At 36.5% G+C, this 24,053-nt stretch overlaps 1 long non-coding RNA gene across 1 annotated transcript; it reads left to right on the top strand.

Annotated features, from left to right (window-relative positions):
• Window positions 1–1,640: 1,640 nt before the first annotated feature.
• On the top strand, window positions 1,641–23,817 carry LOC128777731 (uncharacterized). Its single transcript, XR_008423069.1, has 2 exons — window positions 1,641–1,759; window positions 23,319–23,817. It is a non-coding gene; the product is annotated as an uncharacterized LOC128777731 (long non-coding RNA).
• The last annotated feature ends 236 nt before the right edge of the window (window positions 23,818–24,053 follow it).

Genomic DNA, 24,053 nt, shown 5'->3' on the forward strand with positions numbered 1-24,053 from the left:
CAATCCTAAAATTCATATGGAACCACAAAAGGCCCCGAATAGCCAAAGTAATTTTGAAGAAGACCAAAGCAGGAGGCATCACAATCCCAGACTTTAGCCTCTACTACAAAGCTGTCATCATCAAGACAGCATGGTATTGGCACAAAAGCAGACATATAGACCAGTGGAATAGAATAGAAACCCCAGAACTAGATCCACAAACGTATGGCCAACTAATCTTTGACAAAGCAGGAAAGAACATCCAATGGAAAAAAGACAGTCTCTTTAACAAATGGTGCTGGGAGAACTGGACAGCAACATGCAGAAGAATGAAAGTAGACCACTTTCTCACACCATTCACAAAAATAAACTCAAAATGGATAAAAGACCTGAATGTGAGACAGGAAACCATCAAAACCCTACAGGAGAAAGCAGGAAAAGACCTCTCTGACGTCAGCCGTAGCAATTTCTTACTTGACACATCCCCAAAGGCAAGGGAATTAAAAGCAAAAATGAACTACTGGGACCTTATGAAGATAAAAAGCTTCTGCACAGCAAAGGAAACAACCAACAAAACTAAAAGGCAACCAACGGAATGGGAAAAGATATTTGCAAATGACATATTGGACAAAGGGCTAGTATCCAAAATCTATAAAGAGCTCACCAAACTCCACACCCGAAAAACAAATAACCCAGTGAAGAAATGGGCAGAAAACATGAATAGACACTTCTCTAAAGAAGACATTCAGATGGCCAACAGGCACATGAAAAGTTGGTCAACGTCACTCTTCATCAGGGAAATACAAATCAAAACCACACTTAGATATCACCTCACGCCAGTCAGACTGGCTAAAATGAACAAATCAGGAGACTATAGATGCTGGAGTGAATGTGGAGAAACGGGAACCCTCTTGCACTGTTGGTGGGAATGCAAATTGGTGCAGCCACTCTGGAAAACAGTGTGGAGGTTCCTCAAAAACTTAAAAATAGACCTACCCTATGACCCAGCAATAGCACTGCTGGGAATTTACCCAAGGGATACAGGAGTACTGATGCCTAGGGGCACTTGTACCCCAATGTTTATAGCAGCACTCTCAACAATAGCCAAATTATGGAAAGAGCCTAAATGTCCATCAACTGATGAATGGATAAAGAAATTGTGGTTTATATACACAATGGAGTACTACGTGGCAAGAGAAAGAATGAAATATGGCCCTTTGTAGCAACATGGATGGAACTGGAGAGTGTGATGCTAAGTGAAATAAGCCATACAGATAAAGACAGATACCATATGGTTTCACTCTTATGTGGATCCTGAGAAACTTAACAGAAACCCATGGGGGAGGGGAAGGGAAAAAAAAAAAAAGAGGTTAGAGTGGGAGAGAGCCAAAGCATAAGAAACTGTTAAAAACTGAGAACAAACTGAGGGTTGATGGGGGGTGGGAGGGAGGGGAGGGTGGGTGATGGGTTTTGAGGAAGGCACCTTTTGGGATGAGCACTGGGTGTTGTATGGAAACCAATTTGACAATAAACTTCAGATATTGAAAAAAAAAAGAAAGTATTAATGCAAGTAAACCTCAAAAAGAAAACAAAAACAGTTGTAATTGCGTAGTCCCAACAAGCTAAGCTAATTTTATTTAACATGCTCATTTTTTAACAAGGCCCAGTTGAAACCTGGGGGGCGATAACACCGAGATGTGTTGCCTAGGGTCATTTATCCAATTATTTCATTGCCGCTGAGTAGATTTCTGGGCCTGAAGAGGATGACACCTAGGAAGAAGTGAGTTTTGGTCTGATGAGAGGGTCAGGTGGTTCAGGTAAGGTCAGATAGGATTCCTTCATAGTGCCATTGGGCAGACTCAGAAATGGAAAATGGCTCAGAAATGGAAAATGAAGCATTTGAGCTTATCCAAAGGATATTCATTATATTTTTCTCCTAGAAAGTCTTCTCCTATTTTTCATATTTTATTGCTTTGCACACTATCTCCTCTGTTGGCTAAGCTGGATAACTGAGAGTCAACCTTGGCTCTTCCTCATGACACCCTTTCCTCAGTCTAAACTCTCATGAAGTTCTGTCCATTTGCTTAATTGACATGCATCAGTCAAGCTATCTCTTCTTCCCTTTCATATTTTTTCCCTTTCTTCCAAGCTATTTTCCACAGAGTGTAAGAGTCAACTTTCTAGAATACAAATTTGCTCATCACTCCGTGCTTAAAAATTTCCATAGACTCCAAATTGATACTAGATGAAATCCAAACTCCTTATAGTACACAGCTCATCTCACTTATGGCACCTAGACCATATCCTGTCTTATTTCCCCTTCTAGTATTCTGTGCTCTAGCCATGTCCAACTACTGGCATATTATCAAATGTGTAATTTTCTGTTATTCCTCTTTAACTTGTATATGTTGTTCTAAGTATGTTCCCTTTTTCATTTCTTATCCCATCTCCTTACATATATTGACATTTTTTTTTGAATTTTTAAAATTTATTGTCAAGCTAGCTAACATACAGTGTATACAGTGTGCTCTTGGTTTTGGGGGTAGATTTCTGTGATTTATCACTTACATAAAACACCCAGTGCTCATCCCAACAAGTGCTTTCCTCAATGCCTATCATCCATTCCCCCCCAACCCACACACACACCATCAACCCTCAGTTTGTTCTCCACCTTCAAGAGTTCCTTGTGGTTTGCCTCCCTCTCTGTTTGAAACTATTTTTTCCCCTTCCCTTCCCCATGGTCCTCCATTAAGTTTCTCAAGTTCCACATATGAGTGACATATAGTTTCAGGACAATCAGCCCTAGCCTCTTGAAGAAAATCATTCTTCTTGACTATCCACTTTGAAAGGGTGAAAAAAAGCTACTCTTTTTTGCCTCGTTTTCCTCTATGCATGTTCATTAATTTCTTTTCCTTCTTTTCCTCCTTCTCCATCACTTCCTCTCACTCCTTCTTCCCCCTCAGCTTCACCCTCAGCTTCCCCCCCACATCTCGGGGGTCTCCCACCTTTCTCTTCCACCTCTTCCTCCTCTGCCAGTTCCTCCTCCTCCTCCTCTCCCTCTTCCTCTTCCTCTCCTTCAACTCTCCCCTCTTCCTCCTTCTCCTTCTTTTTCTTCTTCTCACAACTCTCATAATTGAGCAATTACTCCTCTGTCATCAATTTATCAAGTATTTATTGAGTACCTACTATGTGTCAAAATCTGTCCTAGGTGCTGAGTATATAGTAATGAGAAAACTGGGTATAGTTCCTGCCTTCATGGAGTCTAGAGTATAAGAGAGAGAAATCTTAAACAACCAATGACAGTAAAATTACAAATTAAAATATATGATAAAAACAAAAGAATAGGGAATTAGAGGAAGAATAAAAGTATGAGGACACTGCTTTACACTAAGGGAAAGCATTTACTGAGAAGGAGACATTTAATATGAGACTTGACTGATGAGTTTCTCAAGAAATGATCTTTTTGTTTTATTAATTTTTTCCCTATCACTTTCTGTTTTCTATTTAAGTGATTTCCTCTGTTATCTTTATTATTTCTTTTCTTCTGCTTATTCTGAGTTTCATTTCTCTTCTTTTTCTAGTTTCTTAGGCAGGAAGCTGAAATTTTTTACTTGAGACCTTTCATCTTTAGGCAATTTTGTAGTACAAATGTTCTTCTAAATATTTATCTGCATCCTGCTATTTCTGAAATGTGCTTTTATTTTTATTTTATTTAAAGTTCAAAATGCTTTCTAATTACCTTTTTTTCTTTGATCCGCAGGTTATTTAAACACGTGTTAACACGTTTCCAAGTATTGGGTGACTTTCCAGATAACTTTCCATTATTTTTTCATTATTTAATTCCATTGTGGTCTGAGAGTATACTTTGTTTGAGACTTATTTTATGGCTCAAAATATGGTCTAGCATGGTAAATGTTCTGTGTGCACTTGAAAAATATGTATTCTGTTGAAGTTGAATGGAGTGTTTTATAAATATCAATTAGTAAAGTTGGTTGACAATGTTATTAAAATCCCGTATGTCCTTACTGCTTTTCTGTTTACTTGTTCTACTGATTATTGAGAGCAGTGCTGAAATCTCTGAGTATGATTGTAAATTTTTATGTTTCTCTTTGGAGTGCTACTGTATGTATTTTGAATCTCCCTTATTAGAGGAATACATTTTTAGAATTATACTGCAATGTTGGTGATCTCTAGGGGTTAAACTGTTTCTTCTGCATATACCATCTATGGCTGATATAATCATATTTAAAATTTCTGTTGTAATCAATACCTCACATTTCCAACTTCTTTTTGGATAAGTCTAATTGGGTATCATTTGAGTGCCTCAAATACAGCATTACACAAACCAAGCTTGCCATCTCCCTAAATTTGCCCACTTCCTGTATTCTTCATATTAGTTAACAGTGACTAATTTAGCACTTAAAAGAAGCCACATAAGTTGTCTTAAACAAGACATTGAATATAAAAGACATTTGAATAAGGGCAGCACAAAGCTAGTGTAAAAGTATAGTGGTCTTCAGGAAACCAATGTACTTCTATTCTTGTGTTCCTTCACTCTTAAAAATGTGGATTCCATTACACTATTATCTCATGATCCAAGATGGCTGTTGGAGCTCTAGACATCACGTCCAGGTTCCAAGTAGGGTATAGGAAAAGGGAATAGAGGGGCCAAAAATATGCACACCAATTGTCTTTTTAAGAAACTCTCCTGGAAGTTCCACTTAATAACTTCTCCTAATGCTTGATTAACAATACTCATGGTAACACTGAGTTGCCAGAGAGACTGGGAAACTTAATCTTTTAGCTGGGCATATTGCTACCCTGAATGAAATTGGGGGTCTGTGACTAGGGAAGATAGGGAGAGTAGATAGTAGATTGGTAGTACCCCAAGCCCAATAATTTCCTTAGAGGGATATCTAAGACTCATCCTCAGTTCCTCTTTCTCTCTCCTTTCACATCTAAGCAACCACTCATACACTCACTATCCAACATCTGTTCTTTAATTATGGCATCTTGGATCCATTCTTTATTATCTTTCCCAAACTATTCAACAGTCATCAATTTACTCCTCCTATTTCTGTCTTTTTGTCACATTGCTGCTAGAGATATTTGCTAAGTAACAAGTGGTTATACTGCCTTTCTGATTTAAAAACTTCCATTTGCTCACACTGATCATAGAAGAAAATCCAAATTCCCTAGATTGACTTTACATCACAAGCTCTTCTCTATTTTGTATTGCAGTTCTCAAGGTTCTTTCCAAACACATGCACAATCCACAACACTAAGCCTGAGGTCAAGGGAGCCAGGAAGCTGGAGTTCTATCCCAAGAGAATGAAGTTCCAAATCCTGAGCTTTTTGCATATGCCTCTACTTCCCAAAAAGGGAAAAGGGAACTGGCAGAGGTGGCCAACATGATTGTGTTGGTCCAGAAATAACTTACTGGACCAACTACTCTCTAGAAAGGGACTCATATCATAGGTTGGGTGGAAATAAGATCCTCAACTGAGTGATTGATGGACCTTCTTGATTTCCAGTTTCAGATAAAAATTTAGCTTGGAAAGTAATATGAGATAAGAATGAAAGTGATATTAGGGGCTATTGAAATATATATTGCATTTTTTTCCCAATAAGGAAGTAGCTGATATACATAAATAGTAGATTTTGGAAAATAGAGAAAGGTGCAAAGAAAATATGAAAAATATATAACATTTTCACCACCTAAGTATAAAGTGTATTTATTTATGTTTCATATATATATATATATATGAACATGTATATATGTACATTTATTTATATAAGTCTATGTATTTATTTTTTACAAAGCTGAGATGAAATATAGAACAAAGTTGTAAGTTACTTTTCTTCCCTTTGAATTAGTATTTTGAACATTTTTCCATGCTTCCAAATATTTTCTACAATTTGATTTTCAATTGCTGTATAGAATTCCATTGCATGGATGGAAGAAGCATTCTTTTATTAGATCTCAAGTTGTTTCTGGTATTTGCTATTATGATGAATAATCTTGATATACTTTTTCCTCTGAAGATAACTGATTATTTACTTAGATAAAATTCTAGAAGGAGAATTATTAGATCAAGTTATATAAATATCATTTTATATCATTTGATAAGCTTTGACACATTTTGATAACTTGCCCTTAAGGAAGACTATAATAATTTACACTTTCACCAACAGGGTATGAAAATACTCCCTGTACTCCATATATTGTCATTTAAACATATTATTGTTTTAACATGTCTGCTTCAACAGACGATGAGTAGTTTTCATTTAGTTTATTTATTTGTATTCTTCTGGTTTGAACCAGCTTTTTAAGCCTTTATTCATAATTCTATTGTATTTATAATATATATTTAATATTATTTATTATGATAATATCTTAATAATGGTGACACAATGACAGCAATAATGACATTTAGTAAGCTTTTACTACATATCTTTCACTGTGTGAATGCTGTCATGTATTATCCCTTTTAATCTTCACAATCCTATGAGATATATTCAATGATTATCCTTATTAAAATGATACAAGTTTATGAAGATTAAATGACCCACACAAACTCACACAGCTAGTAATGCAAACTGATTAAGAGCTTTGTTTAGAATTTTAAGCATTTGGCTATCATACTGTTTTAAGTTCTCTCCTAGTTTATTGTTCATCTTTTCATTTAGTTAATACTCTTTTTATACAAATAATTTCAAATTTTTATATAGTCCTGCACATTGATCTTTCTTTTAGTGTGTTTGTATGTATGTGCGTATAGTATTTACCTGATCACTAGAAGATACAATGTTTCTAAGCATATGCACAAATTTTATATATAGAGAGAGATAGGTAGATAGATAGATCTATATATAGGTCTATATATATATATATATATAGGTCTGTATACAGATCTATCTACCTACCTATCTATAAAGTATCTATCTATATATAGATCTATCTATCTATCTATATATATAAAATTTGTGCATTTGCTTAGGAACATTGTATCTACTAGTGATCAGATAAATATTTAGCTACATTGTTTTCTAGTTTTTTAATTAGTAATTTTGAGTATGTAATTCTGTAATCCATTAGAAATTTATTTTGGTGTGTGATGTTAGGAATAAAGTACTTTATTAAATAATGCATTTACCATTTATCATATGTGAAGCTATCATATATATTTTTTTTGGTGGTCTGATCCTATCATTTTTTCTGTTCAATTGATTTGTTATTGATTCTTTTTTTTAATTTGTTACTAATTCTTACTCCAATATGCTGTCTTAATTATTGCACCTTTAGCCCAGTTTGGTCAAAGTGTTCTTGGCTCTTCTTCCAGGTGGTCTTTAATCAAGCCTCTTTCTTTTTATTTATTTGTTTTTTATTTTTGTAGTTTATTTATTTTGAGAGAGAAGAGAGAGAGAGAGAGAGAGAGTGTTTGTGCGAGTGGGGAAGGGGCATAAAGAGAGGGAGAGAGAATCCCAAGCAGGCTCCATGCTGTCAGCACAGAGCCTGATTCAGGGCTTGATCTCATGAACTGTGTGAGATCATGACCTGGACCGAAATCAAGAGTAGGATACTTAACCTTAACCAGGTTCCCCAAGGCTCTTTTTAGTGGGTTTCTCCCAAGGCTCTGGCTAGCCCAGTTGTACTTTCCTTACTTATAAACAAATTGTCTGGTATTTAGTTGGCCAATCAGAGTCCTTTGAAAACATTTTTTTGCCTGAATGTTGTGTGACTTTTTATTCTCTGGAGATAGAATTGAGAAATTGTTCAGCTGGAGGATCTTACTTGACCCTCTTTGGAGGGTCCCCATGCTTTGGGCATTGGAAAGCAATACTGGGGATTCACAGACTTCCACAGTATATGGAGACTGGTTGTGTGTTATTTTCTTGGAAACTGCTCTGAACACTCAGCCTCAGTTTTTCACCAGTAATGGTTCTGGTTAATTGATCTGAAAGTTCACCCAGACAAGCATCTGTTAGAAGAATTTGCAATCTCTGCACCAGTATAAGGAGGTATCCAGGTGATATTGAAATTTCCAGAAATGTGTGGAGCAACATTAAGTTAGAGCTGAAAGGACCCTGGAGATGACCTATTCCAATCCTGTCATTTTACAAATGAGGAAAGTGAAACCTCATCCAGCATGCCTTCTGCCCCAGGTGGTTAGTCAGAGAATCAACAATGGAACCCAGGAATCCTGATTTCTAGTGTCATCTCCTTGGCACTTGCTGCCTTCCTGATGTACAATTGTCACTATCATGGACAAGGATTAAATACATCCCATCAACATATAGAGAAGATTTCTCTCATGATTTTTCAAGTGTTTTTCTTTGCTTTGGTTCCATTTACAGGAATAATATTTGGGAAAGTAACATATGAAACTGATTTTTTTTCAACATAAGTTTTCTGAGCATCTACGATGCACTAGACCCTGTTCTAGTGCTTTGGTGAACAAAAGAAAGATCTCTACCCTCATGAAATATGAACTGCAGTAAGGAGAATTAAACAATAGACAATAGACAAACTAAATCAGAGCATTTTATACTACATTAAAAAGTTGACAGTGTTATGGAAAAAGAAAGAGTTCAGTGGGAATTGGGAAAAACTGACATTTGAGCACACTTCAAGGAGATGAGGAAGTTATCTGTGTATATGTTGGGAAGGGCATGACAGACAGAGGGAATCTGTGATCTTTGAATATGTATGTACACTCACTCACACCACACATCCTTATGCATACCTTACACAGAGTAGATGCTCCTTGAATGCCTATCAAAGATTAGTGAATACACACACACACACACACACACACACACACACACACACACACATTTTTGTGCACATGATAATGGAAAATGGGAAAACCAAACATTTCAATCTTCCTCTCCCTTAGCCAAATGGAAGACTTATTTACATGTTGATTTCTTATAGTTACATGATACCATTTGTTGTTTCTGAATTTACACCCAAAGAAAACTATTTTGGGAAGAAACCAAGAAAGGAAGTAATAGGAGGACATAGATAAAAAGGGAAAGAAGGCATAAGGAAGAGGAAACCTTTCTTCCTGCCCTCCTGGGTCCAGAATGTAGTCCCAGATAGGGTTGAGAGGCTAGGGCAGCAGGAGTATGCAGTGAAGAACTGTGGGAGTACCTGAGGCAGATCTGGGTCATACTTGGCCCTTGGCCAGTCCCCAGAGGTTGTCTGACCTGCTGGGAATCCTGGGAAGCAGTCCCAGGCAGTTTCTGGTTTGCTATGCCTGCTGGTTCTGCTGCCATTTGGCCCACGGAACACCCAGGAGAACAATTCTCTGCCTGAATTTCTCTGCCATCTGCTCTACATCCTACCAATGATCAAGGGTGGCAACCTGTGAGCATCCAGAATCATGTATGCTTGATCTTTAATTTAATTTACCATTGAGACATCTCCATACCATAACTGGGAAACCTTGGGGTAGGAAATTGATCAAAACATGAAGATGGACACTTCTTATCCATCCATGTTTTGTCATTGTTAATGATGCTTGATTCTTATGGGTTTCTCTGAGATTTGTGAAGAAAAATGAGCAATGAGCCAGGAGCAGGGCTGCTCCATTCATCTAGAACAATATATATTAGACTTCTAGACCTAAATGGAAAGATAAGACTAGTACAACAGGAGGTGTGGAGATGACACATCACAGGACTGACCACAAAGTAAAATATACTAAAATCTCACGTTCTATATTAAAATTCCTTGCAAATTATGTATAATCCTGTAAGTCAGCATACTTTAATATAAAAAAAAAAAACTTGGACTTGTTTTTAAACCAAATAAAAATTTAATTCCATCTTCCCCTAAATCTTCTGGTGCAACTGCTGCTCAGGAATATGTGCTCTAGGTTTATTTATAGACTGAAATATCCTGGAATATATTTGCTATCTCAAGGGAAAAGCTAATTCTAAGTGGAGAAGCATGTATGTCTGAATCTTTCAAAAGACCCAATTCTGGGGACCAAAGTGAAGGGAGTTTTGGGTGAGTTCTCATTAAATGTCATCTGCTCGTTGTCCCTGGTTCTGCTTTGGTTCACTTAAGTTCGCAAGATGTGGTTGGTCATTCTACAGGCAAAGATAGAGGAGGTAAAAATTGAGAGCACTCAAGACAGACTAAATACAGCCATTTCTCTTCTCAATATTCCAGCCTTCACTGACAACCATTAGCTGTTAATTAGACATTTTACAAAAATCTGTTTATTTAAATGCCCACATGTTTGGAGACCATCAGGTTACTGTCAGTATGTTACTGGAGTCAGAATGCTTTTCTCTTGGCTTTCGGGTTGATGTTTGTCAGTTCTGTCATCCCAAGATGACCTCTGCTACTAACAAATCTGACTTTTTTTTTCCTGCATCTATTAGGATCTTGAACACTGCCATGTGAATGTAGATGCTCCCTGTGTTAAATTGTTTTCTGCTGGGAGCCAAGGCTAAGTTCTAGTTCTCATTTATCTGAAAGGAACAGAGGGATCTAAAGTATTGTCAGTGGCTGACAAGATGCCACTTTTTTGGCTATTTTTCATAGCATTCAGATTCATATCTGAGCTCAACATGCTTTATATGTTTTTCCCCACATGCTGGGACAGGCCTGTTTTTGGAGACAGTCTCTGGGAGTGGAGGAAAGAGGCTTGTTTTCACACATGGCCATATGTATAGTGCAATTTCTTCCCCAAATGGTAGTTTCCCTGGCAGGGGACATGCTTCACCTTTGGTCAGTCTTCATCCCAGGTCTCTTTCTGAGTTATTTTTCACCCCAACCCCCAACTTTGAAACTGCCTTTAACTGAAAGAAAGACACTTTTTTGATGTTTTTATTTGATTCCTTGGCAAAAGTCTAGCTTATAATTTTTTAATTAAGATGTCTGCATTTGAAAAGGTGGTGACAACTGAGCTCCAGGCTCATCTGGTTTATCACATGCTCCAGGACAGGTTTAGGTTTGGATTTCAATCAGGTCGTAACATGAAGTCAGGATCTGTGATAATCTAATTATTCACAGGAACAGAAGATCATTGAAATAAAGGAGACAGTTTAGTCATCAACTCACCCAGTGCCTTTTCACACTCTGCCCTTGGATTGAAATTTCTTACCAGAAGATTAAAATATTGTTTCATGAGATTTGTTTCTTACCTTGCAAGACATCTTCCTTTTTGGTGGCCTTAGTATTTTGACTTATTTAGGCAAATAATTTAGAGTATTGATGGATTCCACCTGGTAGGGGATTTTCCAATACTTAGTCAAAAGGAAGCTACCAAAATTTTGCAACTTGAGAGCTGTCCTAAAAGGCCATCTTTATCTGCCCTCAGAGGGTGCCTGACATCTTCAATCTTGGAGTCTCTGGTCTAAAGCATTATCTCCAGAAGGTAATACTTACAATATAACTGTCTTATCAAAGAGCTCATTCATTCTTTCACAACTCTTAGCTCCTGTTGAGTAGTGGACAGCAGGGTCCTGTGAGACAGAGACTTGGGTCAGCTAAGTTCAGAGGAAGGACGATAGAATCTGAACCCGGGACTCTAGTGGAAGAGTCAGACACAACACAGTAGAGAGAAGTCAAAGTCAGTCATGGAGTCCCAATAGTTTATTTTTGCTTTTTTTCCCCCTTGCCTCAGGATACATATCTAGAAAGAAGTTGCTGTAACCAATGTCAAAGAAGTTACTGCCCGTGTTCTCTTCTAGGAATTTTACGATTTCAGGTCTTACATTTAGGTCTTTAATCCATTTTGATTTATCTTCATGTATGGTGTAAGAAAGTGGTCCACTTTCTTTCTTTTGCATGTTGCTGTCCAGGTTTCCCAACACCATTTCTTGAAGAGACTGTCTTCTCCCCATTTGATAATGCTTTGTCAAACATTAATTGGCCATACAGTTGTGAGTTCACTTCTGAGTATTCTATTTTGTTCTATTGATCTATGGGCCCATTTTTGCCCCAGTACCATATTGTTTTTATTACTACAGCTTTGTAACATAACTTGAAGTCCAGAATTGTGATGCCTCCAGCTTTGCTTATCTTTTTCAAGGTTACTTCAGCTATTGGGGGTCTTTTGTGGTTCTATACAAACTTTAGAATTATTTATTCTAGCTCTGTGAAAAATGCTGTTAGTTCTTTGGTAGAGATTGCATTAAATATGTAGATTCCTTTGGATAGGATAGACATTTTAACAATATTCTTCCAATCCATGAGCATGGCATTTCTTTCCATTTCTTTTTGTCATCTTGAATTTCTCTCATCAATGTTCTGTAGTTTTCAGAGTACAGGTCCTTCACCTCTTTTGTTAAGTTTATTCCTAGATATCTTACTGTTTTGGGTAAAATTGTAAATGGGATTGATTCCTTAATTTATGTTTCTGCTGCTTCATTATTGGTATATAGAAATGCAACAGATTTCTGTACTTTATTGAATTCATGTATCAGTTCTAGCAGTTTTTTTGGTGGAATCTTTTGGGTTTTCTATATATAGTATCACATCATCTGAAAATAGTGAAAGTTTTGCTCCTACCTTGCCAATTTGGATGACTTTTATTTCTTTTTGTTGTCTTATTGCTATAGCTAGCTAGCTACAGCTAGCATAGGACTTCCGGTACTATGTTAAATGACAATGGTGAGAGTGGACATCTTGTCTTGTTCCTGACCGTAGGGGAAAATCTCTCAGTTTTTCCCCATTGAGGATTAAATTGGCTGTGAAGGGTACATATATGGCCTTTATTATGTTGAGGTACACTCCCTCATCAAAATAAAAAGCTTCCACACAATAAAGGAAATAATCAACAAAACTAAAGGCAAACTAAAGAATGAGAGAAGATATTTGCAAATGACCTATCTGATAAAAGGTTAGTTTTAATCCAAGATATATAAAGAACTTATAAAACTTAACATTCAAAAAATAAGTAATCCAATTAAAAAATGGGCAGAATACATGAACAAACATTTCTCCAAAGAAGACATCCAGATGGCCAACAGACACATAAAAAGATGCTCAACATCACTCATTAGGGAAATACAAATAAAAACCACAATGAGATGTCACCTTACACCTGTAAGGATCACTAAAATCAACAACACAAGAAACAACAGGTATTGGCACAGATGTGGAAAAACAGGAGTCTTGCACTGTTGGTGGGAATGCAAACTGATGCAGCCACTGTAGAAAACAATATGGAGGTTGATCAAAAAGTTAAAAATAGAACTACCTTTTGATCCAGCAATCACACTACTAGATATTTACCCAAATAATACAAAAATACAAATTCAAAGGGATACATGTACCACAGTGTTTATAGCAGCATTATCTACAATAGCTAAGTTATGGAAACAGCCCCAGCGCCCATCAACTGATGAATGGATAAAAAAAGATGTGCTATATTTATCACATATATCCACACACACAATGGAATATTCCTCAGGCATAAAAAAAGCTCACCTCAACCAATGTATACAACTAGAGAGCACATACATCAGCATAAATACCCCTGTAAACAACAAAAGATTGGCAGAACAACTTCACAACAAAAGGTAGAGAAGAGGCCAAATCAAAGAAGGTAGAAATGATGAAGATGTGGTTTGAGAGTGAAATGGACCTTGGCAGTCCACAGTGGAGAGGGAATTGGGGGCACAGAAGGGTGAAAAATAGACTATCACATCAGGGAGCCCACACAGGGAAGACAAATCTCCATAACATTGGTTTTGAAAGTGAGAGGGACTAAATCTCGTGAGTTCTTATAACCAGTGGGGCTTAAAGCCTAGAATTTAAAAAATTGCTGAGCTTCACTCTGGGAAAGCTCTAAGGGCTTTACAAGTGGAGTTCCCACACTTAAAGAGACAACAAAAAAGTTAGTGGAAATATAGTGTGGAAGCAGTAGTTTGAAAAACACAAAGGACAGACAGAAGGGAGAGTTATTTACTCATCTCAGAGCATGGCCTGGAGAGGCATGAATGGTGGGGAAACCCCTCCAGGAGTAAAGGAGTTGACAGGCACCATTTCTCTCTCCTGACCCTCAGCATAAACACAGAACCACCTGCAAGGCACCCACATGTGCTACCTAACTTGCTTATACCTAGCCCCACCTGACCCGTGCTTCAGCAGATCCACCCTTCCCAGTCACATTAGCCTTAGTCCTATTGTTGTGAGCCCCATACTACAGAAGGCCTGCACAAAACCCCACCAATACCTTATCTCCTGACCCATGTATTTTGTGGGATCCCAGTTCTAGTGATGCTGTGGCACAGCAGGTATTATCTCCAAGGAGACCAGCACAACCTTGTTAAGACATGTCTCACCCCTGTCTGGCACCAAACACTGCCCACAATGGGCAAAGAGAGCCTCTGAAGACAACTTTACTTAATGAAAAAGCAGCCAGGACTGAACAGCAGGGCACACACAACACACATGGGAGACACTCCCTGAAGTGCCAGGTCCTGGGGAACAAGGTAGAGTACACTGCATTATAGGACCTCTTATTCATAAAGCCATTACCTTCAAGAAAAGACATAGTTGACTTTCCTAACACTCAGAAACAGACACAGCAGAAAAAATGAGGAGACAGATGAATATGTCCCAAATGAAAGAACAAGACAAAACCACAGCAAGAGACCTAAGCAAAATGGGTATAAGTGATATGCCAGATAAAGAATGTAATGATCTTAAAGACAGTCACTGAACTTGAGAAAAGAGTGAGGACATCAGTGAGACCTTTAACAAGGAGATAAAAAAGAACCAGAGATAAAGAACATAATAAATGAAATAAAAAATACATTTGATGGAATAAATAGCAGGCAAGAGGAAGCAGAGGAATGAATTAATGACCTAGAAGACAGAGTAATGGAAAGCAATTAAGCTAAGCAAATGAGAGAAAAAATAATTATGTAAAATGAGAATAGACTTAGGGAACTTAGTGACTCCATCAACCATAACAATATTTGCATTATAGGGATCCCAGAAGAAGAGAGAAAAAAGAGGGCAGAAAATTTATTTGAAAAAATAATAGCTGAAAAGTTCCATAATCTGGAGAAAGAAACAGATATCCAAATCCAGGAGGGATGGAGATCCCCTAACAAAGTCAACCCAAGGAAGTCTACCTCAAGACACATACTAATTAAAATGGTAAATAGTAATGATAAAGAGAAAAATTTTTAAGCAGGAAGAGAAAAAATGATGGTTACATACAAGGGAAACCTCAGACAAACAAAAACTAAAGTTCATGACCACTAAACCAGCCCTGCAAGAAATGTTAAAGGGGACTCTAAGTACAAAGGAAAGACCACAAGTGAGGGTATATAAGAAGTTGGAAGACAAAAGCAGTAAAAATAAGTAATTCTGTAAAAATAAGTTGAGGGATTCACAAAATAAAAGTATATAAAATATGACTCCATATACCTAAATTGTGGGTTGGGGGAAAGAGTAAAGAATGGTTTTAAAATTAAGCAACCATCAACTTCTGGTATACGGAGAAGATATTACATATAATCTTAATGGTAACGACACACAAGAAAAGAGTAATAGATATGCAAAGAATAAAGAGAAAGGAATCCAAGTGTATCTCTAAATAAAGCCAACAAACCATGAAAGAGTGCAAGAGAAAGGATTAGAGAAAAAGTATAAAAGCCACCATAGGGGTGCCTGGGTGGCTCAGTCAAGCGTCCAACTTTGGCTCAGGTCATGATTTTGCAGTTCATGGATTTGAGTCCTGCATCAGGCTTTGTGCTGACAGCTCAGAGCCTAGAGTCTGCTTCAGATTCTGTGTCTCCCTCTGTCTCTGCCCCTTCCTCTACTCTTGCTCTTTCTCTTTCTGTCTCTCAAAAATAAATAAACAAAAAAAGAAAAAGAAAAAGAAAAGAAAAACCACCACTGGGGCACCTGGGTGGTCAGTCGACTGAGCATCCGACTTCAGTTCAGGTCATGATCTCACAGTCCATGGGTTCGAGCTCCACTTTGGCCTCTGTACTGACAACTCAGAGCCTGGATCCTGCGTCTGATTTTGTGTCTCCCTCTCTCTGCTCCTCCTCAGCTCGTGCTCTGTCTCTCTCTCTCTCTCAAAAATAAACACTAAAAAAAAACCTAAAAATTTTTAATGCTTATTTATTATTGAGAGACAGAGAGACACAGAGTGTGAGCAGGGGAGGGGTAGAGAGAGGGGGAGGCACAGAATCTGAAGTAGGCTCCAAGCTCTGAGCCATCAGCACAGAGCCTGATGCAGGGCTCGAACTCACAAACTGTGAGATCATGACCTGAGCCGAAGTCAGACGCTTAACCGACTGAGCCACCCAGGTGTTCCAACATTAAAAACAATAAAAAAAAACCACCACAAAATAAGTAACGACAATAAATACATATCTATCAATAATTACTTTGAATGTAAGTGGACTAAATGCTTTAATAAAAAGACACAGGGTGACAGAGTGAATTAAAAAACAAGACCCATCTATATGCTGCCTACAAGAGGCACATTTCAGATCTAAAGACACCTACAGACTGAAAGTGAGAGAATGGAGAAATATTTATCATGCAAATGGATGTCAAAAGAAATCTGGAGTAGCAATACTCATAACAGACAAAATAAACCTTTATAACAAAGATTATATCGAGAGACAAGTACACTAATAATAAAGGGGACAATCCAATAAGAAGATATAATAATTATAAATATTTATGGACCCAATATGAAAGCACCCAAACATATAAAACAGTTAATAACAAACATAAAAGAACTAATCAATAGTAATATAATAATAGTAGGGACTTTGACACTTCACCTACATTAATGGGCAGATAATCCAAACAGAAAATAAACAAGGAAACAGTGACCTTGAATGACACACTATACCAGATGGATTTAACAGATATATTCAGGATATTCCATCCTAAAACAGCATAATACGCATTCATTTTTAGTGCACATGGGACATTCTCCAGAACAGACCACATATGAGGCCACAAAACAAGTCTCAACAAATTCAAAATGATCAAAGTCATACCATGCATCTTTTCTAACCACAACACTATGAAATCAACCACAAGAAAATATCTGCAAAGAGCTGAAATACATGGATGTTAAATGACATCTGACTGAACCATGGGTCAACCAGGAAATCAAAGAAGAAAGCAAAAATTACACGGAAACAAATGAAAATGAAAACACAACAATCAAAAATCTTTGCAATGCAGCAAAAAGATTTCTTAGAGGGATGTTTATAGCAATACAGCTTACCTCAAGAAGCAAGAAAAATCTCAAAACAACCTAACCTTATACCTAAAGGAGCTAGAAAAAGAACAACAAACAAAACCCAAAATCAGCAGAAGGAAGGAAACAATAAAGATTAGAACATAAATAAATGACATAGAAACTAAAAAACAATGGAATCCAGGAGATGGTTCTACGCTTTTTTTGTGTTTTAGTTTTTATTTAAATTCCAGTTAGTTAAATACAGTGTAATATTAGTTTCAGGTATTCAATATAGTGATTTAACACTTCCATATATTACCAGGTGCTCATCAGGACAAGTGCATGCCTTAATCTCCATCACCTAATTTCACCCATCCCCCTACTTATCTCCATTCTGGTAACCATAAGTTTGTTCTCTGTAGTTAAGATTCTGTTTGTTGGTTTCCCTCTCTCTCTTTTCCCCTCTGTTCATTTGTTTTGTTTCTTAGATTCCACGTATGAGTGAAATCATATGGTATTTGTTGTTCCCTGACTGACTCATTATGCTTATTATGTTTAGCATTATACTCTCTAGCTGATTTATGTTATTGCAAGTGGCAATATTTCATTTTTTATGGCTGAGTAATATTGTAATATTATATATAATATAATAAATATAATATAATATAACCTAATATAATATATAATGTATATAATATTATATGTATATTCTTTATCCATTCATGGACACCGAGGCTGTTTCCATAATTTACCTGGCTGCTGTAGGTGCTGCTGCTATAAATGCTATAAACATTGGGGTGCATGTAACCCTTTTAATTAGTATTTTTATATTTTTGGAGTAAATACCTAGTAGTAGTGTGATTGCTGGATAATAGGGTAATTCTAGTTCTAATTTTGTGAGGAACAGCAGATGGTTCTTTGAAAAGACCAATAAAATGGATAAACCTCTCTGGCCAGATTCATTTAAAACAAAAGACAGAGAGAGGTTTCAAATAAACAAAAATCACAAATAAAAGAGGAGATATAACAACCAATACCACAGAAATATAAGCAATTTTAAGAGAATAGTAAGAAAAAATATATGCCAACATATTGGACAACCTAGGAGAAATGGATAAATTTCTAGAAGCATATAAACTACTAAAACTGAAGCAGGAAAAAATAGAAAATTTCAACCAATTGATTACTGGCAGTGAAATTGAATCAGTAATCAAAGAACTACTAATGAACAAAAGTCTAAGACCAGATGGCTTCACAAGCAAATTCTGCCAACTTTATTTATTTATTTATTTATTTATTTATTTATTTATGTTTATTTATTTAATTTGAGAGAGAGAGACAAAGCACAAGTGGGAGAAGGGCAGAGAGAGGGCGAGAGAGAAAGAGAGACAGAATGCCAAGCAGGCTCTGCATTGTCAGTGCAGAGACCAATGTGGGGCTCGAACTTACGAACCATGAGATCGTGACCTAAGCCGAAGTTGGACACTTAACCAACTGAGCCACCCAGGTGTCCCTCTACCAAACATTTGAAGAAAAGTTAATACCTATTCTCAAATTCTTCAAAAAAGTAGAAAAGGAAGGAAAACTTCCAAGTTCATTCTGATACCAAAGCCAGATAAAGACACCACTAAAAAAGAGAACTACAGGGCAATATATGATGAACATAGGTGCAAAAACCCTCCATAAAATATTAGCAAACTGAAGTCACCAATACATTAAAAAAATCACTCACCACCATGAAGAAGGATTCATTCCTAGGATGGGTGTTTCAATATTCAGAAATAAATGAATGTGATACACCACATCATTAAGAGAAAGGATAAATTCTATGAATGGATAAAGAAGATGTGGTTTATATATATAATGGAATACTACTTGGCATTGGAAAAGAATGAAATCTGGCCATTTGCAGCAACGTGGATGGAACTCGGAAGGTATTATGCTGAGTGAAATAAGTCAGTGAGAGAAGGACAGGTATCATATGTTTTCACTCATATGTGGATCTTGAGAAACTTAACAGAAGACCATGGGGGAAGGGAAGAGGAAAAAATAATTACCAACAGAGAAGGAGGCATACCATAGGAGACTCTTAAATACAGAGAACAAACTGAATGTAGATGGGGTGGTGTGGAGGAGAGGGGAACATGGGTGATGGGCATTGAGGAGGGCACTTGTTGGGATGAGCATTGGGTGTTTTTTGTAAGCGATGAACCACGGGAATCTACCCCAAAAACCAAGATCACACTTTACACACTGTATGTTAGCCAATTTGACAATAAATTATATTTAAAAAAAGAGAAAGGATAAAAACCATATAATCATTTCAATAGATGCAGAAAAGGCATTTGTCAAATTACAACATCCATTCATGATAAAAACCCTCAACAAAGTAGGGATAGAGGAACATAACAACCTCAACGTAATAAAGACCATGTATCAATAGAGATGTGAGATTGATATCTGTCTGGGTCTTTAGTTAAGAGATGATAGGTCTAGATGATGGTGGAGACTCTGAAGTGGAAGTATGTTGCTCCTGTGGGACGAAACTGTACTCACAGCCCATACTTAAGTACTTTCCATATCTATATTTCATTATTTTCTATTTCTAAACAGTAATAAAAATAAGACTTCTATCATCTTTCTTTGTCCCTACTTCTGACACACAGAAGAAAATTGAACAAGGAATTAAATAGTTTTCATATTTATACTTGCAACTTGCACGTCCCATTTTCCTGCTAGTTAAGGAGAAAAGAGGGTGTACAAATGACAGAACTGCTTACAGCCATGTGAGAGTTTAAAACTGTATACATGTACACTCTCCTCCTCTAGTGCAAATATGGGGGCTGAGTTAAACACTTGGATCTCAGTGAATTTTTGGAATGTTTTTACTTTTAACCTCATGATACTGATCTTCTTTGTTACACAGAATGTCCTGTGATTTACCAACATAGTAGATACCTTTCTGAGTTTCTTGATTTATATTCTCATATTGGTCAGGATTTCTCTATTGGCCAAGCTTAATCTTTAGACTGATTTTTTTCATTACCTATTCATGGAAAGGTGGAATTTGTAGAACTTTGCCTCAGTTTCTTAGTGCAGTGGTAGAATACAACCTTTGAATTTAGACAGATTTTATTTGGAGCCCAGCTCTGTTGCTGACTAGCTCCAAGATAACAGGTAATGCTTTAACCTCTCTGAAGCTGGGTTGCTGCATCTAAAAATTAAGGATGAAATAAAGTTGTCATAGCGTTGTTGCAGGGATTAAATTTTATTATACCTGTGAAGTGCTTAGCACAGTGACTGAAACATACAGGTTCAATAAACTGGTCATTGTTGTTTATGTCGTTAATGTGAACTTTAATGCCTTTTCTAGTGAGCAGTTCAATTCAGTCCCACCAGCACTTTGTAAGAACCTTGTCCTTTACACGGCCCCACACTAGGGGCACATTCAAAGATGCAAAACCCCTACTTAACATCCTTACAGAATTCTCTCTAAGGTTTAATCACCATTATTTCCTACTTTATATTTGCATGTGGTACACACCCCCTTCATCCATTCAGGGGAAATATTTTTAAAGGTTTTTCCAATCTTCTTTGGATTTGGGGAGATTTTTGGTCTGTGGTGATGGGGCATTCTCATTCTATGTTGCCATCTGGAACTCTTTGTTCAGGCCTTGGTCAGGGAAAAAAAAACCCACTAACTTAGGAAAATAACATTTGGCAGGAACTTGGCAACAATAACCCCTTTGTTGCCAGAATCCTTGTTCACAGTGTGGGTGGCTCAGATGGCACTTAATTAAATGCATTTTCCTATAAATTCTCAGCAGTATGCTTATTTTTACTGGTGGCTAATAACTACCCTATCTCTAAGGCAACAAATTTTCACAGCTTGCAGAATAGGGAAATCAGCATGTATGAGTAACATTTTGCTTTTGTTAGTACCCAGCCCTTGTTCCTCATTATTCTCAAGTGACAATAAATTTATCTATTACTTTTTCCCACTTAGTGCTTTGTCATTCAGTACTCTCTTCCTACCTGATAGACCAATATACCTATATAATTTTTAAAAATCTTACTATTTTGAGTGCCAACCATAAGTCATGCACTGTACTCCAACCTTCATATTAATGATCTAGTTTAATCTTCACAACTCTTTGAGGTACGAATTAGTATTCTCATTTAAAAGATCAAGAAAACAAAGCTCAAAGATGTTAAGTGCTTTGCTGTAAGTCATTCAGCTGGAAAGTGATGGATGTGAAGATTTCATCTGAAAGACCTGTTTGATGCCAAAGCCCATGATCTCTCCTTCACACTTCATGGACTTAATTAAGAAAAGGTGCTATCTTGTTTTCAGAGAGTCTAAACTTACCTCTCACCAGGCAACGCATTTCTAGAAAATTATTAAAAACATGTTAATGATAGATGTATAATGCATCTATTCATCTTCACACCTCACCCTTTTCTGTCTAGTGCAGGAACATTAGGACCATAATGCAGAAAGAGAGAGGGCAAAGTAAATCCCTCTTCCTCGGTTATGGTGTGGTGCCAGGGAAAATATTTACATTTATTTTTCTCATGTTTTTGAATATCAAAAGATTATTTACATAAAAACATGGTTTCTTAGGCACAGCATTTTATATGTCTGAAAACAAAAGTAAAAGTTGGATGAAAGTTATGAATTGGAGCAAGGAAAAACAAGAGATACATTAGTTGCTTGCCCTTAAAAATATCTATGGTTTCCTATCCTGTCTGTTTCCTTATAGGTATAGCCTATAGCCAAGTGGGAAGGAGCATATATGTTAGCAGAACAATGTATTGCACCAACATTTTTCTATATTTGCAGCTTTGCCTACTATGCTACATGTCAATAGATTTGTCTAAATACCTTTTTGGCCTTCATTATAAAGGATATTTTTCTAGGCTTAGAGTTTGGAAAAAAATTTCTTTCAGCATTTGAAAAATGCCATTCCATTATCTTTTGGATTCCATTGTTTCTTTTGAAAAGTTAGCTGTTAAGTATAATTGTTGCTCCCTTGAATGTGATGTATCTCCCTCTTTAATACTCCCAGCCTCCATCCCTGGCTTTTTCAAAGAGTTCTCTTTGGTTTTGATTGTCAGCATGTTGACTTATGCTGTTTTCAGCATGATGTAACTCTGATGCATCTAAATGTGTTTTCCCACTTTATATTTAACCTGTTTCAATTTTGTAGAACTTCTTAATTCTGTGGATTAATGTTTGTACCATTTTGGAAAACTTCTTGGACAATTTCTTTTCAAATATTGCTTCTCCTTTCTCTCTCTCTCTCTTCTTGCTCTCTCTTCTCCTGGAACTCTAATTACATATATATTAGACCCTATCACTTTTTTTCTCTCTTTACTTGTCTTTCTACTAACTTGTTTCTTAAATCACTAATTATCTCTACTGTTTTGTTTGGTTCATTGTTGGGTACATTTGTAATTCTTAATTTTAATAATTATTTTTAGCATTTTTAGCATTTTCATTTTTTATCAATTAAAAAAATACATACTCCCCATCTTTGTCATCTACTCTTTTGACTGTATTAATCATACTTAAAAATTACTTAAAAATTCTGAAGTTACTTAAGAACTTAAGAACTAAAAAAAAAGTTACTTAAAAATTCTATCTAATAACAACAGTATCTAGATTACCTGTGGGTCTGCTACTTTTATCTATACTTGCTTCCTGATTTTCATTCATTTGATCCTATTTATTAGCAATCCTGATAATCTATGATTGTAGGCTGGATATTGTTTATAAAAATTGTAGATTCTCTGAATTATGTTATCTTTTCTCACAGAGAATTTACTTTTCTTCCAGCAGACAGTTATATAAGGGCAGATGATATTGACACAATAAAGGATTGAAATGCTTTGTGTCTTTATGTGGGCTAGTCTATTTCTAGTTTTTTTTATTACTAACAGGGCCTAGCTCTTTAGGTGTTTCTTTCTTGTCTGTTGTGCCATGAGTTTTGGAAAGCTCTGCTAAGTTTTGTGGCCTCTTAGCTGACACCCTCCTATTGGCTTTTTCGACTCGCATTGTACACAGGTTAGGAACTGACAAATATCTCAAGGTGAAATGCAATACAAAATGTTGTGCTCACTGATCTGTGGTTTCTGTTTCTCTAGATTCTTGGCTTCTCCAGTATTGTTGCCTTGGTGGTTCCTGGACACCAATTTCATCTCCACTGTGCTGTAACAACTGATAAAAGCTCCGAGTCTCTGCTTTCTGCTTGTGCTGGAGTGTTGCTTAAAGATACAACAAATGTATCAAGGCAAAAGGCAAGGAAAAATGTTGAACGCACCTGTGTTTTCTTTTTCTCTGAGATCCTGGCCCTCAAGTCATGTCTGACTTGGTTGTTGTTTATAATCTTTCAACAATTCATTTTGTATTTTGTCCAGCTTTTATAGTTGTTCTCAAAAGCATGGTTGGATTGATAGAAGCTACCCCATCAGAGCCAGAAATGAACATATTAACAATTTTGAGATAGAAGTTCTATTTCTTTTCTTTGGTCTCATTTAACCTACTCAGATAATGAAATCTATGTTAACTAGGTCATAGTACTGAAATTAAAATGAGAAAAACTGTGTTTCATTCCAGAATCAAAAGTAAAGTGTTTTGTGATGATGGGTCTTGTTGTCTCAAATCTGTAAAACAGGCAGAGAATAAGTATAATTACCAAGGCTACTGAAAATATTTAAAGGATATATATATAGAGAGAGAGAGATTTTTTTTCTGAAAAAAACTTTATTATTCTTTCTCATTCTAAGATAGTTCAATGTAGGAATTGAGAAATGACTTCTTAATTAAAAATCTTACTATAAAAATAAGCAGCAGCAATCATTTTTGCACTGTGTCAAGAC

Source organism: Panthera pardus, unplaced genomic scaffold, assembly GCF_024362965.1.
Source record: "Panthera pardus isolate Hobbes unplaced genomic scaffold, ASM2436296v1 HiC_scaffold_17, whole genome shotgun sequence".
Classification (NCBI taxonomy): domain Eukaryota; kingdom Metazoa; phylum Chordata; class Mammalia; order Carnivora; family Felidae; genus Panthera; species Panthera pardus.